General features: G+C 37.1%; 1 protein-coding gene across 1 annotated transcript in view; it reads left to right on the top strand.

The window, feature by feature from the left end:
* LOC107221471 overlaps nucleotides 1-18,645 on the top strand; it is an 85,883-nt gene that overhangs the window by 11,013 nt on the left and 56,225 nt on the right. The window contains exon 2 of the mRNA XM_046744465.1: nucleotides 18,523-18,576. The gene's annotated coding sequence lies outside the window, so the exon portion shown is untranslated. The remainder of the gene's footprint in view (nucleotides 1-18,522; nucleotides 18,577-18,645) is intronic.

Raw genomic sequence — 18,645 nt, 5'->3', positions numbered from 1 at the left:
GTTTAACACGAGGGTAGATTGACGGAATTTTTCCGAGTGACTGATGAAAATTCCAACTTTTATTACAGATTCGAACAAATAAGATCTCCGGCATCTTTTCCGAGTAATTTATATTGAAATTATTCATCCACACACGTCTGCAGAGAAGAATCCCGATGAATAGTTTATATTATCTTCAATGAAACGCAGCTGATGCAAATTGGCGTTTATCCCTCCGTGCAGCAGCAGCCGCGTGTTATTCAATTAATTATAACTAATGAAACCCCCCTCAAACAATTGACGTTTGTTACTATATACCCGGCCTGCGATATATATCCCATGTAAGCATCTAGTGCAGTATAAGCTGATCAGACTCACTTTACATTGTTATAAACTAATGAAACCATTATTCCATCAGCATAAAAGTCATACTACAAGCGCTGCTGTAACTTACCGAATGACCGAATTACCGTCTGGTTCGCTTTACTTGCTGATTCCGGCGACGAATCGTCTGTCTCTTCTACTTTTGGAGTGGGAGATGCAAGCGTCGCGACGTTCGGACTCGCCGTTAATTACGCCGGTTACGTGATGCCGCAAAATGAATAAAACAAAAAAAAAATAAGAATTCCCCGCTACGAGATCCTGGTAAATTAATTATTGTCGAGTTGGTAACGTCACCGATAAATTTTAACGGGTTTCACAGTCCTTCGGAAAAAGGAAGATACATTTTTTCGTCAAAATTTCCATACAACGAAGTTTTATTGTGTCCGTTAAAGTTATTGCGTGGAAACTTGATACGATGAACCTAATTCATGATTCTTCGGTATTAAAAAATTTTGCAACGCATAAAATTGCAGGGTAACGTTACACATTGAAATTTAAACGAAACATGATTATGAAAATCTTTCTTTTCTAGAAAGGTTACAAAATGTTTCTTTTCTACATAGAGTTGTCTTTTTTTTTTCTCGCATTAAGTCACGTTGTACACATAACGCCAATATGGTTAAGATCTTATAATTATTCTACGTACATAATTTTCAAACGAAGACAACTGTCTGAAAATTTTACGGTATAAACTGTTTTGAAGTAGAATCTTCGATACATTCGCGGTGTCATCTAAAGAATTCTAGCTTCAAGGTGATAAAACTTGAGGATACGACGCAGCGCCGATGCGTAAACTCTCGAAGTAAAACTGCGTTGTAAAAAGGGCAAGTAAAAAAGTTAAAATATAGAAAGAAAAATAAAAAAACATCCCTGGAGAGGGTTTCCAACTCTTGCGGGATCCTTTCCTTACGATACGATTGAACTCAACTCGGTGCGACTCACCCCGACTGCACGACGACACTTTAAGAGTATTACAACACGGATACGTATAGAATCCTCCTTGATTCGTGACTCATTCCTCCAACCGCCCTGAACCACTCGACTCTTCGGCGATGATACAGCGGGACGATCCAACGCCCAGTTATATCAGACTATTTATACTGCATAAAGCGCAAAATACGAAAATTAGTCACTCCTCCCGAGGGCGTTACACTAAGGCTTAAAGTTCGTTCGCAAAAATGGGTGGATTACCTAGAACTGCACCGATGAACAACGGGAAATGATAATGATAAGGAAGAAAACCAAAAATAGTACAGAGAGTCATCGGGAAATCTGATTATTATTCATCGTCGAAATTAGACGATTTTAAAGCGTTGTATCGTACAAAGAAATACATACACCTGAATAATTTATACAAGGAAAAAAATATCAAGATACATGTCATATTTTTCAAGAAAAATTTCGTTCTCTTTAATAAACGGAGAGTCGGAATCAATTCCTGAAATTGCGTTAGAGAAATATTGACCTTTCACAAGAGGTTCTTACTCTTCTTGAAATTCCGTATCCCACTTTCCTTCTAACCTTTCGTGAAACCTGTCTTTCTTCTCGCCCACGGTGAGGGAGCACAGTTGAATGATTTTCAGAAAACTGCACAATAATATTTTTCAGAGTTTGACCACCGAACTCGAGAATGATTCGAAAATAATGTCAAACAAATTTACAGGAATACAATCTGGCAATAATCCAGATATGAGCATCGGATCTTTCAGTCTGTTTATAACTATACATCGATACTTTCTTCATTTGAAAAATTTTTGTTTATTCAAAGAAAACTAATGTTATTTTGATTATGCATAACATAGATCAGCATAAGCATTCATTACAGCATGAAGAGTATGTCGTATGTTGGATGTGTCATTACTCAGAAATAACATTATTGCTCAGTGACCTGTTAAATGGCGACATTAACCTCGGCTCGAGAGTTGATTGATCGAATTATGAAACAAACTCGGGCTGAGAATTACGTACGTAACACAGACACAGTCGCAAATTGATAATATTTTTACAGATAAATTAGATTACCGCCTCAACCGTGAAAAGTATCACATTTATTATACTTGAATGTATCATACTTATGTAGGGAAAAAGTGAGACAGTGAAAGAGATTTTTCTCTCCCACTATCTTAATGGACTTCAATCAATCGCGAATTCACGTTGCAGTAAATAAAATTCTTTCCGTATGAAAGACTGTTTAAAAAAAAAACTTATTTTAAATGTTCAGCAACGAGTCGCTACTTATATGACTTAAAATCAAGTTAACGAAGCAGTGAACAAAAACTTTTATAAGCCGAAAAAGATCTCTCGGCAAAGTTCAGTTGTTGGATTTTTTTCCTGTGGTTTGTAAGGAAGGTTATCTATTTTCTCCTGTTTAATGTAAAAACGTTGTTTCCGCATTCGATTTCTCTGAATTAAACAGAACTGTACAAACGAAGCTTAAATTCTACTCTTTATCACCTTTTGCACGAACTCGGTCGTTTATTATAGTTTTGAACGATTCTCAGACCTTTGTAACTTTGTAAAATAATCGACCGGGATCTATTCACATAAATAAACTATTGATTGTAAAATAAATATACCGCACACTCTGGAGGCAGTTAAAAATAATTTTGCGTTTCACGGTTTGTATAAATTGACATTAAACATCAGCAGTTTTAGTTATTACGACTACACAACTAGATATTCAATTGCGAAATACATACATCGAGGTCATGGCCCGGAATGAATCGGTGAAAGGTCGTATAATACAAAATCGAATCACTATGGAGCAATACTCGTCTACGGATGGTAAATCTATGACCCATTTACGTCGAAACGTACTCGATCGCTCCTCTACAATAATTACTGTTTACATAAAATGGATGGGTTTCGATCTTGTGAGTAAAGAAGGAATTGCTCTTGCAGTCTGCAACGTTATAACGGCGAGTGGTTTGAAACAGATGGATGATTAATGGGCATTGAATGTAATTAAAGACAATTACTTATCTCTCTCTTTCATTTTTCTAATCTGGAATGCGAGACGTCGAGCGTGTAATTGACAATGAATAAACGCAAGTCCGACGATAACGGTCCAGTAATAGATAAATCCGTCCGTTGAAAAGCGTTGTATTTATTTACGGGTTAATCTAGAGTAGGCAAAAGATCCAACAAAACGTCTGAAAACGCATTCAGTCTATTAATACGCGAATCGATGGACTTGGCATTGTAACTGTTGATACAAATCACTGACATTGAATTAATTAATTTCCAGACTAAATTAAAAAAAAAAAAGAAACAATTATCACGAGGTTCCAATTTCTAGTTACAGACTTTGTTTCAATCTTGGACTGAAATCTGATCTTGACCGAAAGAATGTTAGCCACGTTATCTGAACGATTGAAGACTTGACAGTTATAATCGGGCGAAAATTGACTTTGGAAATCGAGTGATGATGACGATGATGACAATGATTAAAAGTGGCAGTCAAATTTGACGATGGTACATATAAATCGAATGCGTTATGTAAGTCGATATCAGTAATATAAAAGTTTACGCGTGACCGTAAAACAATCACTTGATCTCCATTTTCCTGCAGCGTTTTTCTCGAAATAAACTCACACCATTCCCCTTAGTTACCTAAATCGTTCGTTCGACTGTCGGCAAAGTCTGTTCTGAGGAAGAAGCGAGCTTACTCACTCAGATTAACAGAGCTACATATTGTTCTAGTTCCAGCTCCCAGGTAGAACGTCCACTGTCTCCGAGTAATTTAGAAGTTTAGAGTCAGCCTCGCCGCCTATACGTATTACATATAACAGACCGCGTCTCTCACGTGTTGAAGAGTTGAGAAACTCGGCTCGCTTTTAGCGTTCAGCTAAGCTAAACTCGGCGCGGCGGGTGGAAACCTGCAGACTTTGAAAGCCCAACGGGCCTCTTGAAAGTTGAAAGATTGCCGGTAAGTTTTTAAAGTATAACTTTGTGCAAGTAGTGGCGGAGTAGTTACCGGAGTTTGTTATCTATGCCTCAACGGTTTAGAAAAATGAATCAATCTTGAACTCTTTAGAGTATTTTGAATTATTTTTGGTTTTTTATTTTGCAAAAAATATTCACCACCTACGATGTATCTGACGGTGTATGAAATTCACGTATAACATCGAGTACAATGATACAGCGTGATTATCTGCATCCTTACGGTCTTTGTCGTTCCTAATTACATTCCGAAAGGAGGCACAGTGAAAGTTGCCTCATCTAATCACCTGTACGTACCAACTAGGTATTTCCGTTTCGTGGTTATGATAGATGGACACATGTTGTACCCACTGAATAAAACTTTCGTTAAAAAAACAAGTTAGAACTACAAATTTGTACTATAGCATTTTTTTTTTTTTTTTACTTTACATTTTCAAAGCAAAAAAGTTGAATCGAAAACCGACTGGATTCGATGCTCGAAATCATTTTGCGGTGAAAGTGTATAAAGACTTGTAATTTATTCAATGCTGCATGTATAATTGAGTTTTAGCCTCGAGTTACACATTACACTTAAAATCAAACCAGACGACGAGAGTATCTACGCCCCTTACGCCTTACGTTATACGTGTCTATAATTACCGCTGCATTAAGCCGACTTCCTATAACCACTCTCGACTTTTTTTTTTTTTTTCGTCTATTCGTTTTTTGTCTACCTGGTTTTCTAAAGATGAAGATAGCTGCGATCTATTTTTGTCCGTAATACGTACTCTCTTATCTTATACCTACTCCTGCAGCACTCTTACAAATATGAATGCTTCGCAACACGTAAACAGCTCTAGCTACACGTAGACCCGTATGCATATAACTATAGTATGGTGCTGTCATAAACACAAGAGAGGAATGCAGCTTAGAAATGATATATGTGTATATGTATATGAAGCTAGCTGCGAGGAAGTTTATCTATAAAGCGATAAAGTTTTTCGAAAGATTATATATATACTGTAACGTTGCTTGTTCATGCGTATGAGGAATTCCACGCTAACCCGACCAGCGTTTGACCCTCACCATTTTTGATTTTGTTGAAGATTTTTACTGCAATTGTCCCAACTCTAAAACAGTAGGCTGAATTTTTTTAGATTTTTTATTCAACTGGTTAATTATTTATGAATATTAAGAGTGATTTTTAACAGGATCTTTTTTTAAATTCTCAGAAAATTCTCAAAAACCGTATTTTCTTTGCTAAACATCAAGACCAGGTCCGTGATAGACCGATTTTTTTTTTTTTTTTGTGTTTGAAGGGTCTGAAAATTTCGTAAAATTCTGAAAACTTCCTATTTTCACTTAAAACATTTTTAAACCGGTGTCATTATCAAGGTAATGAAAAAAGAATTTGAATGTGCCAGAAAAAATGGACAATAATCTTTCCATAATGTAACCAGTCTAGGAATGTTCTAACAATAAGTGAAAAATAAAAGTTTTGATAATTTTTCGGGAATTTTCAGATCGTTGGAATAGAAAATACAGTTACTCGGAATTTTTTGAGAATCTTGAAAAAGGTCCCGTTTTAAAATGACTGCAAGTATTTATAAATAATTGAGCAGTTGAATAAAAAATCCGAAAAAATCAGGGTACTGTTTTAGAATAGGTAAAAATGTTTAAACAAAATCAGAAATGACGAGGGTTAGACGTTGGTCGGATTCGCATGGAATTCCCCGTATATACTCGCTTTCCTCAAGTAATAATAATACGATTATACTTTTAGATTTGCATCTCCACACACCTTTATGAGCGAGGATCATGTAGTTGAATATAAAATTTTTGAAACGAATGAAACATCTTCCGATCGCTCAAAGAGTGAAAATAAAATTTTCACCGTGCCCTCTTGGATGTCAATGAAATAACGTGAAAATCGATGTATATTTTTTTTTTTTCAACCAGCGAACAAGGCATGGTCACAGTAATTGGCGTTACAATTTACAGCCTAATTAGCGAATGTATTACTGAAGAGATACGATTCTAAAGTGTCGCAGTGCATAACCGCTTTCAACTATATTTCATGTATACAGTAACATATGCATTATGTATATTCTATGTACCTGCACTCGGTATACATTCGTTCAGTTTCATTATTCCCCTTTCTCACCGTGGGAATATGAACTTCTCAACTGCATTTGTGTATATCTGCGCCGCCGCGCAGAATCATTTCTCGACGTTTTGCACCGCGGCAATGCGAAGAAGACCGTCGTCATCTCGTACAATTATTTCTACAATTCTCTCCGTTGTCTTTAAAAGAAAAAAATCGCAATTAGGCACGGCTGCGGTCTCTTTAGCCGAGCTCTCATCCACATACTTACAAAGTTACGCAACGGTTCTCACGGTGCTTTGCATAACCCGTATAATCGTATTGGCAGCTAGCTAGATGATTGAATATCATAGCCGAGTGTTCGCCTAGTGTGTGTATCTATTACGCTATGAGAAAGTGAAACTTTGCTCTCAATTATTTCCAGCGTATACATGTATTCGTCTTACATATGCACTCCGACGGGGAGGAATGAATGTTCGATATCTATTTAGAAGACTGTACAATCTTGAAGATGATCCGACGGGCATCCGAATATTTGCGCGCAAACCATTATCTTGAAAGCAAAAAAGGAAGACGAAAAAAATCTCGTTTATATTTCTTGGGGTTTTCATCGCCCGCAGCGTTGAGGTTTTTTAACCGATAAATCAATACCTTTTGATAGTTTAAACACTCGAATGTTATTCGCAAGGTCTTTTGAACCTCTCTTCACAAACAGCGGTTTACATTGCAGGTAGATAGCTCTCCACGCCTCTGTTCCTCCTCCTCTGCTCTCTTATTATACTATCCGTTCTCTGCGAGCCAGTATTTCAATCTTGATTCTACGAACTTCAAACCAATCTCTCTACTCTGTATTCTTCAAAGTAGACATCCCATTGCGGGTAGTATAAATAGGCCAACAAACAGTTAGGAACCTCACGGTGAAGGGTGTATCCATCCGCATCCAAGTATTACTGCGTTTGATCTACTTTGCGCATTATCATCCGTTCTAAAATCAACCCCGTACTACCCGTTCGGTTATTGATTAAAAATTCTTTGGTCGCGTGAATATTGCACCTACATGCATTGTAATAGACTTTACAGAGATTATTTCTTCCAAAGCCAAGTGACGCTTATAATCTACCGTAATTTGGGAAATGTTCGAAACGTGCCTTCCGAGTCTCGGAAAATTGTTTTCTCCTTAGTTTTATCACGCAGTCGTCTTTGCCTCGTCCCGGCACGTTTTGGATTTTTACGACTAGAAATCGGTGTAACGTCTATATAATAACGTTTGATTGCTTCTTCTTCTTCTTCTACTACCTTCTTACCGATTTAACTGAATGTACTGCACCTAGAAAAATGAATAACCGAAAGTTAAGATATAGTTAAATCTTCTCTTCTCCAATTTCTCGATTCAACGCGCATTTAACAGCCCCGGCATTTTGCTTGTCCGCTTCGAAATCAAATCGCAATTCTTCTTTCCTTATCTCGAAACGCGATCTTTTATCGGTGTTTCCGATCCCCCCATCCATCCCATCAAATTATAACGTCGCGTATCCCGTCTTCTTCACCCCTGATCTCGATAAGACACCAATCGACGTAGGAGGATATAAATTCATTCTCTCTTGTCACAATTCGTTCATATTAAGTATCAGAATGCGTCGCGTAATTGAGAAACTTTTTTCATCACCGTCTTATCCGCATTTAACGGCTTTCTTAAAACCTTCCACCTACAGGCGAGTATCTGGGAGGGTACGAATCAGTGGGATCAGTGAGTCAGCAGCTGATCACCGCGAGTCCAATGACATTTCCAACGTTCAAACCACGGATTGCACTTTGCGGTGAGATCCTGTAATACCGAGAACTTACTCAACTTTAATTTCAAGTTCGCCAAGTTCGCTCGTCATTATTTAACGTCGTTCGTGCTCTTCGTTCTCCCATCTCACCGGATTTGAATACGACTCTATTCACGTATGCGCGAAGTGAATCGAGACCTGCAGGACGGTCATAACACGGCACGCGGACTTACAATTCTGTAACTTGATAGGAGGTAGATATGTTGTACCCATCCGCGGCGGCGTCGGCGGCGCACTCCCAAGTCCAGCATACCAGCGTACCTGCATACCCCTGCATACACACATACCTCGTGACATTTTCATATATTACCTTTCGCCTTGTCCGTTCTCTTGGCTGTGACACGTCGTTAATCTAACGAAGAAGTCCGCACAGGAAGGAGAAATCTCGTTCACTTGAGCATAAACAATGCCGACTTACCAACTCTGCATGTTCAATGTACATTCGTTGAAGCTCACTTCGAAACCTAACTTAGAACAGACTGGAGGCTCTCCGATACGTTGTAAGCTGATTCCGAGAAACCATCAAGTTTATTGGTACCGGTACTCGATCATCCTACGTCAAGCGGACGGACTGGAAGAAAGAGTTACTCCGTTAAAGTGATCATTTTCAAGCCTGAAACTCGGACTAATCGTTTGGTGCCAACCGATTACATTCGGCGATGTTCTTTCAAGATAAATATCTACATTACCACACAAGCTATGTTCAGACGTTATTCGGGTGACTAAATCCGTTTTGTGATACTAAAATGTTTATATGAAATTCAAATATTCGAATTGGAAATATTCGGAGCAAAGTAGTAGAAGTAATTCCAACTAGACGAAACGATCAGCGCAACGGAAATTTCCACGCAATGTTCCAATTCAGGAAGTTTGTAATCGACCCGGTCGACCGAACCTACGTATAACAGAGCAGAATGACAAGGAGTGACACCCGATGCCTCGAGAATGAGCATCCAAGAATAGAAAATAGGCGCGGAACGTAGACTCTCGCAGTGTTACGCCGGAGGGAATTCCCGACTTCCCGAACATATTTATATAAATTTCTTACATGATCGCCGATAGGTGGTGCACACGTGCCTCGAATATTGAGGCCGAACGCACTGTCGCACAGAATGCCACGCAGGTCACGGTGCAAACGATTTTTTAATGTGCATTCCGAGTGTTCCATGCGCGCAACGGCTAACTAGATACGTCTGGTCATTGAGAATGAGTAATAGAAAATCTCGAAATCGTTTACTTTCGTAACAGTATACGGAACAGGAGCCCTGACTGATTCGAGAAAATTCCAGAACCATGCGAGTGTACGCGTGCAGGGCTTTAGAGGATAAACCAATAAAGCAGAGGAGAAACAAACACGCTTTTTTACCACCGCCAGAATCCATGGTACCTACGCTTGTTTCTTTGGTATAAGATATTCCATAAGCTCGTGCCGTTGAACGTCGCCCTTCGATATTCACGTCTGTACAAACTTTGTTGAAATATGTTTGCTCTTGGAGAGGGAGGTACGAGACAACGAGCTGACTGCAACCCGAATCTTGAGCTATTTTATGAAAGTGTATTAACACGTCCGTTTTCTCTTTACAAGAGATCATGTAACGAGGATGAATTTTTACCTACATCTACGAACGTTTGTGACGCCTGAGCCTTCCGAATTTGGAAAATATCCGAATTACCCGATATCGCGAACTGCGACTAATTGCGTGAGACATCGGTGTTGACGGAAGAAAGTGGCTCACTTCGTGAAAACTTCTTGACGACACAAGTGACGATAAAGTGAGGGATGTTTAATGGACCGTGACATTTGACTGCCGGTTCATACTGTTGTAATTTTGAACCAGTTAGAAGACACGCTGTTAGCACTTTCTCTTTATGCAGGTTCACAGCTTCAATACTTTGCTGCAGTGGCCGGCAGCTCGTTTACGTTACTCTCATACGCGTTTGAACACGAAAGACACGCATCTGAAAGTGAACCCTATTCCCATACCAATTCATTAATATTTGCTCAAAGTTTTGGATTCCAGAACGCGTTTAACTGTGAGTACCTACTGACTATCAAAGCATCAGACTCGGGAATAATTTCACTGTACTCGTCGTTGCATACCGCTATGCATTTCATCGCCATTGCTCATTCGCATTCTTCTCATCGTTAAAATCTACGCGATAAGAAGTGTTATTAGACGCGTAGTAGAACGCAAACTGACACTACGGCTTATAAGATCATTGACAATGAATCATTCGCACTGCTGAACTAAGGTAAATGAGCCAACACTGCGGCAATGTTTATTTTGCCTTACTCATATGTGTGCGCTCGCTCGCGTGAACTTGACAAAGTAATTAATCACTATGCACATATTCATTTGGACAAGAGAATGTGAGCTAACTTAATTGTTAAATCTGAGATTGTACGAACAAATTGAGTTTTGAGCACATTATTTAACGACTGTTTTCTCCAGATTTTGACCCTGTCTTCTGCGTAATGACCATGATATATATATATATATATATATATATATATATATATATATATATATAAATCAAGTGTGAAAAATAGAAAAGAAGGAATCGATTGATTATACTTTTGGAGAATAATCACGACGCTCCGTAAAATTCGATTTATGTTATCGACAGCTGGATTTTCAATTCAAGTTTCTGTTTCTAAAATGTTTTCCAATTTTCGAGAGAACGTAATTTTTTTTTTTGTCACATGCAACTTTTTCAACGTCGGTTTGATACTTCATGTTTTCGTAGAAACAATTTTCGGCTATAGCTGAAACCATATTTCACCAGCATTACTTTGGAAAATGGTTTTCCGCGAGTGAATAAACACACCAACGTCGAGGCATGTAAACGGAAAACGCGAAATCTCTGAACTACCGAGAAATTTCTCGACTGGCTAGGCTAGACGAACGAAAGATAGACAAAGAAATATTGGAACAATGCTCAACGGAAGCTTAGGATATGCGAGTGTGCCCAGAGTTTTTCAATTTCCGTAGCTGGTATACGTATATATTTTTCGTTGCTGCGGGGCGCAAAAAAAAAAAAACGAAAAGAGAATAAAGAAGAGCAGATGCAAGAAAAACAAAACACAGCATACATATATTTCCTTCGTTCCTCTCTACTCTCTTCCATTTTTCATTTTCACCACGTTTACCTCCATATTTTTCATTTTTACATCTCGCTGAATAATCACGACGAAATACCGTCAAGCACTTGCGAAAAAGCTACCCACCTACCCGCACTTTTCTCTTTTCTTGTCGGAATCGTATATTATTCATTTTTTATTTTTTCATTCGTATCCTTCTATTATCCTTCGCTTTTTCGAAGAACAAAAGAATAGAAATGGAGTCGAGAAAATGAAAAAGAAACCGAAAAATTGTTGAATGCAGTGGTCTAAAAAATTTTTTGTTCAAAATTTCCCTAGCATCAGAAATTATTGCTAACGAGGAAAGCTTGCAGTTTCATGTATTGGAACACGTGCAACGTTCCCACCTAATTAATTACGTTACGTGCATATGTACATAAATAAGTAGGTTACCACAACGTTCCGTGCCTGGGTTGAAGTCCTGATTGTGAGTTTATAGGCACACACTATATATGTGCTCGAACCTCAGCAGCAGCGAGTTATACTGATTTAGTGTGAAAAATATTTTCGCCGGTAAACCGTAGGCTGATTGCAATCAACCGGTATAACAGTATCTGCGAGCTAATGTCGAATATACCGTAGGTCTAGTTTATAATCAGAGTTCACCGGCAGCAGCAGCAGTACCTATCGTGTAATGAATTTAAACGAACAAAATCAAATTTCTTTCGAGAGTGGAGCAGCAGCAGCAGCAGCGGAAAGTTAGAGGGTACATTTAAACGTCTCATTTATCCTTGGTTGTGATTAGGTAGGTAGGTACATGGATTACCTTCGATAATGGATCCCCGTATACGTACGAACGGAATTTGCCAAATAATCCTTTTCCCGCAGACGTGCTTGATTATATATCAATTTGTGTACACCGGAAGGAATTGCTTGATCTTAAAGTCATTACACATGATCCTGTATCGTAAAATCAATATTTCTAAAAATTTTTTACCAATACCCACGGATTAGATAAGCAAACTCGTATCAATCACTATTCGAGGAGTTTTCAAGAATTCTTCGAAAACGTTGTTTAATTAACAAGAAGTCCGTGTCCCACTGTAAATATGTATATGATACGGGGTTTCACGAAGTCAAATTGGCTTTCACCCTTATTCATGCAGGGTTTTAAAAGAGCCCGCAGAGCCGTGTCTAATTTGTTAGCTTTAGCCGCATCTTCGGTGCTTGCACTATTTCATCCTCATCTCCGGACAATGAATGAATGGATGAATGAACGTGTCGTCACGTGTCCGGTAACCGGCAGCAACTCGGACGTCGCGACGCCTCGAGACGCATGAATCGCATCCTAGTTGATGTATCTACTACTTCTCATATATATACGTATTACATTCGAGGAAAATAATCACGATCTCTAACCCGACACATCCATAGATACATTCGTCATGTGTGCAGCAGCAGCATATACATATTTATACTTGCAATGAGGCTCACGTTTCTATATATTATATCAAGTACTTGCAACGTGCTTTGTGTAAATCTACGCAGCCTGAGATTTTTTAACCGTTTCAATACAATGAATCAAGTTTTTTTTTCTTTTTTTTTTTCTTAGCCAGCAACTTTATAGTAACGGTATCTCACCGGTCTATTATTTCAACACGTTCATATGTATACGTGGTTCTTCGTTTACTTTATTTTTTCTACTCCATCTTCTTCTTCTTCTTCTTCTTCTTCTTGTTCTTCCGTCCCAAGAAACGTTTAATTTAATACTTCCTTGTACGGTAGTTTTACTACCGTGTATATACCGTTTATACATATATAATCTAAAACATTACGTTCTTATACCCGTATTACAAACATGATTAAATTATAACGCAAATTAAATTCTATATTATAGGTAGACTTTTCCCAGACACGCGCTGTTTTGATATAGCGGCTCGCATAGCTGATTATAATTGTATCTATGAAGATTCAACACTTGCAAAGCTGCTCATCCAAACACAGTTTAAGTGTAATAAATTACGCATTATTGTTACAAACAAATTTCTAACTTCGTTCTTCTTCACACACTATTCACTGAAACAAATAATCAGTACAAGTGAAGTATAACTTTCGAACTTGTAAAACGGTAGTTGATATTTTCCCCAACTGTATTTAACATAGCTGAGCAAAAAAAAAAAAAGTAATATCCATTTATGTATTTAGTTAAATTTTTTCGAAACCATCTCAACTAAACGAAGGAAAAATTAGTCTAGAAAGAAAATGCGAGTCTTTACTCATTTGGATTTCATAAACAACTGTATCGGTATAAATTGTGTGATTTGTACCCCACGATTTCTGTAATATAAAAACATATATACATAATCTCAACTAGTACAAAATCATCGAGATCAGCTGAATCGCTGCACAATGCGGGAAACTTTACAAGCTGCAAGCACTCTGACCGCAGGTATAAGAAAAAATCTGTTCTTCGGTAAAATTCTCTCGAAGATGTTTCCTAGCTATGGTTTATTTTAAATATGTTCGGTTTCGTGTTGCACTAAACACGTATTATACATAGGTATGTATGTATATATGTCCCCGACGCCCATATAACCTCTCAAATTCCATTCCGTAAGATAGCAAACCGTCTCGGAGGGCTCTGAAAACCTTTGACACTTGCCGCCCTCTCTAGTGATATATATATATATATATATATATATCACTATATATATATATGCGGCATTGATTTACCTAACGCGATATTACCGTTAAACTATCGGCTATTCCAGGTTGAGGGACTTTTTTTTATTCATTTACATAAGTTCTAGTTCGTTTTCCCTTGAGGAAAAGACGAAGAAAAGAAACAAATAAGTCTAAAAGAGAAACCGTCTATGAACGAGTCTGTTAGGTGGGTACATCGTTTGAATGAGAAGAATTTTCCCACCTTGAGAGGAAATAGAAAATTGCATGATAAGACAAAAATAGAAATCTTGTGTAACGTCTGTAAGGTAAAACCTGAGAATAGACTATACGGCTTCCCCATTCACCTTACATGTATACCTCTTATTTTCTTGTTATAAATTATAATAACAAAAGAGAAAAAAAAAAATGAGATGAAACAAAAAATCAAACCTGTTATTTATAGTCGCGGAAGGAGTTTAGCTCAACACGACTACATGTGTAATATACCTGGAGTACTATGCAGGCCGCGTTAAGGTTCGTAAGTTATAATAAGTTATAAGATCGAAGTAACGAGATAAGAGTTGTGTACCTAACTATGCACGCCCACGTAGATATTGCAAACCGACGGAACAGTTCTGCAAATCTCTGCGTAAATTTTTTACTGCAAAGTCTACAGAATTATACGTATAATACCTAGGAATGCGAGCCTAGAATCGATTATCATGTCGCCTCGGGGTGTTTTGATGAATTTGAATTGAACGATCGTTGAGAAATATAGAAAGAATCCTTTCCGCAGGATCAGTCCACGGGTTTGAAATTTCAGGAATAGATAGTATGTAATACTTTTGAGAACTTTGAACGAAAAAATCGATTGATACACTCGAGTTTTGAGAAAAAAAAATTTACTCTCGATATCTCTAAAAAAAAAAAAGCTTAGCAAAAAAGCTTTTCATATTTTTATGCATCGAGTTTTCGAAAAGTAAATTTAAAGACACTTGATTTCAACAAAAAAAAATCGTTCGAGTTGACGAATTTTTAAAAAATTTTTAAGCATTTCAAGAATGAACCGTTATTATAGATGTATATATATACACATATTCATTCGCACACCCATGTTGTTTTTATCGAGAAGTTCTGGTATCTCCGCACTCCGGGATATTGCGGGCGATATCGAACTATATTGTCAATAATTGTTTAGCCCCGATGAGTCATAGAGAACGCCGTTGGAAAATAGAGAGCCAAGGTAGATATAGCCAGAAAATTCTGCCGTTATCGCTTGTCATACATTGGAAATTTCGTTCGTCGCGCCTTCTTCTGTGATAATGATAATAATAATAATAACATCGATAATATCAATAATAATAGTTAAATATGATGTGAGGTAACAATAATTGAGTCTGTATACATAATTCATATAAATTTGGTGCGTTGGTGATTATTGCCCGTTGCTCATTGCTAGTAAACAATCGCAAAATTCCTACCTGCAAGGAGAAAAATTGTAGTTGCAGTACAAGTCGTAACGTAGTGTGGTTAACGATTTTCATTTTTTTTACCATAACCAAAGAATATGATATTGAATATAAAATGAAAATGGCTTTTGTATACGTAATACCAAAAAATCTTTAGTCCGTGTCTTGATGTTGGTGCAAAAATGAAATTATTTAACTTGAACTTGGTTAACTGGAAGTATATAGTAAACTGGATTGCAACCTATCCGAACTTCATTGTTGTGATATCTGCTTGACTAATTTCTTAACGATTATAATAAAACGAAATTTCTCTAAGTGTATAACCGAAAAAAAGAATGCGATTGATAATATTTAAGGTAAATGTAGATGTATTCGTTGCTTTAATACGGAAGACAAATATCAGTTGCACCAACTATTTAATTCGATATCCGTGACGCCTAAAACTTCAAGTCTGTAGCTTATGCAATTTCGAATAGTGGAAATAAAAGTAAAAATATCGGTACAGTGACTATTCAAGAAGTCCGACTAATTACATACAAAAGAAATACAATACTAATTATGAAAAATTTCAAACGCTATAGGTATATTACATTAAATAATTACTACTACCGCGAAAATGACTGACACGTTACAGGTGTTGTAATTAAAAGTAAAATTCCTCCACCTTTATTTCAACAATGAAATATTTGTCCACGTAAATTGAAATAACTGTCGATAAATCTAAGACAAAAAGATGGTGTTTCTTGATTTGCCTCACCGTCTATATCGAATATACTCATTCGTTGCAACTTTCTCACTTGAAATTCGCTATTCAATAGTCAGTAATATTTTCACATTGCGACCAATGAATATTCCTGAACGGAAAAGAATAAAAATTTGTCTCGATCACAGCGTATAACCGCAGGGCTAAATTTTTCTCAAACTTATTATCGCAGACTCGGTCGTTTTGTCACGTTTCATTCACGGATGCAGTTAATCCTTGCGCAATTACAAACCTCGTTGAAAATTCTACTCCGCGAGCGGAGGAGTTCCTTTATTCGTTGAAAGTGTGCACTGGTGCTGCCTCCTAACGTGCTAACAAAAGTGCAATATAACACGGGTGCACAGCGCAAGTGCAGCTTATGTGCGTACGTATTATACGTACCGATATATGTACGATAATACAAGTATGTATATATATGTACATATATAGCTACTATATATGTATATGAGTTGTATAGTTGATGAGAGTGGATCCCGTATGCACAACAGATGTACGACTTATATATATAATATATATATATATACGAGTATATAAGTATGTATGTATGCATGCGCCAACGCCTGCTGTAGAAAAATGAAATCCCACTTATTACGCACTTTGTTCCGCGAGTTTTGCAGCGCTGTACGGTGTTTAATAGCGTAGTACATGTATATATGTATGGAGAATTCCATGCGAACCCAACGAACGTCTGACCCTCGCCATTTCTGAGTTTGTTTAAAAACGTTTATGCAATTGTCTCCCAAATCTGAAGCAGTACTCTGAATTTTTTCAGATTTTCTTATTCAACTGCTCAATTATTTATAAATATTTGAAGCGATTTCGATAAGGATGTGTTTTGATTTTTTAATCTTAGGTTCTCTAAAAATTCTTAGAAATTATATGTTCTATTTTAAATATTTCAAAACCAGGCCCACGATGGGCCGATCTTTTTCCATTTTCTTTCAGCGTTTTCAATTTTTTTTTTTTGGTTAATCGAAAGAGTGTTTACACGGTCTCAAAATTCCTGGAACATTCTCACAACTTCTAGTTTTTACTTAGAATATTTTTAGGCTAGTTCCACATTATGGAACGATTTGTGTCTATCTTTTTTCCGTATCTTCATAAGCGGTATCACCATTTTGTTAGAAAAAAAAAAAAAATTAAAAACTTCGATCAACAATCGTCGCTGCACGTGTATAAATAATTTTTTATTTTCTCTATATTCTTATTTTACATCATTGTTTATTAAGAATCTTGAATGCATATTTAGTGTAGAATCAATCGAGGAATCGCATGGTAACGATTGAATAAATTGTATATCAGTAGAAATTATCGACTCCCCTTTGCACGGTGAATTTTGACTGAAAAATTCGCTAGATAGACTGTTGGTTTGGAAAAAAAGAAATTCAGAGACACGTTTGAGCCATTAAAAGGTGGCCAAACATCTGGAAGACCTGGAATACCTGGAATTGTCAAGGAATTTTTAATTTGGTTATGGAAAATACTGAAAATATCTTTTTACTTTCTTTCATCGAGAAAACAAATTGGCTTAAACTGAGTATTTTTTAGATTATATTTTTCCTCGATTCGAATTGAATTTGAATCGAATATAGAATTAATATTTTTTCCAAATATTTGTGGACACCCTGCGTTAACCAACGTCGATAATTCACACGTTTTCACCTAGAATTTTTATCTTTCTTATTCGCAGGAATCCATGTTCACGTTTATACCTCGCGCGAATTTTTCACGATAAGACGTATGAATTGATAATTTCCTCGCTGTCAATCCTCGTCGGTGTTCGATATTTAGGATCGCGGCGAGGGACGAGGAGGCCGCGTCTTTATGGATACACACGAGAGTTAGAGACACCACGCCTTGCCTATTTATATATTTTAACTTGCCTCGCGTACTCGACAGGAAACGTTTGGGCGCACGAGCCCAAAAATACACGTTACATTCGTCACCCTCGGTTAGAAAAAGGAAAGAACGAACAGTAAAAAAAAAAAAAAAATATGAAGAAAAGAAATGAGAAAAAGGAAAAGGAAATGTGTGGAAAATGTAGAAAGGAAAATAAGAGAATTGACGGAAAGCTTGGAGAAGTGTTTCTCCTGGCTGACGAGTTTTCGGGCCTGACAAACGACCAGACCTTGTGTTTTCATGCCGGGGTCATTTACAGCGTTTGTCCCGTAATTGAACACCTAATTAAACCCAGCACGCTAGCTAGTAAATGAAATAGAATAGTTGCGTACGTACACGATATATATATATATATAAGTATGCGTGTTGCATATACCTATTTGGAAAAGTTAAATTAACCGTATTTTTCATCTTTCTGATTACAGATTTTCGGGACACGAGTACACGAACCGAATTTAAAATGTCGATCGATCAGTAAGGTAATACACTTTGACTAATTTTTATCAATTTAACAATCAGTTTCAGCTTTAGCGAAAAAATTCGACAAA

The sequence above is a fragment of the Neodiprion lecontei genome, chromosome 6 (genome assembly GCF_021901455.1).
Source record: "Neodiprion lecontei isolate iyNeoLeco1 chromosome 6, iyNeoLeco1.1, whole genome shotgun sequence".
Taxonomy (NCBI): Eukaryota; Metazoa; Arthropoda; class Insecta; order Hymenoptera; family Diprionidae; genus Neodiprion; species Neodiprion lecontei.
This window is presented reverse-complemented; position numbering and strand designations above follow the sequence as displayed.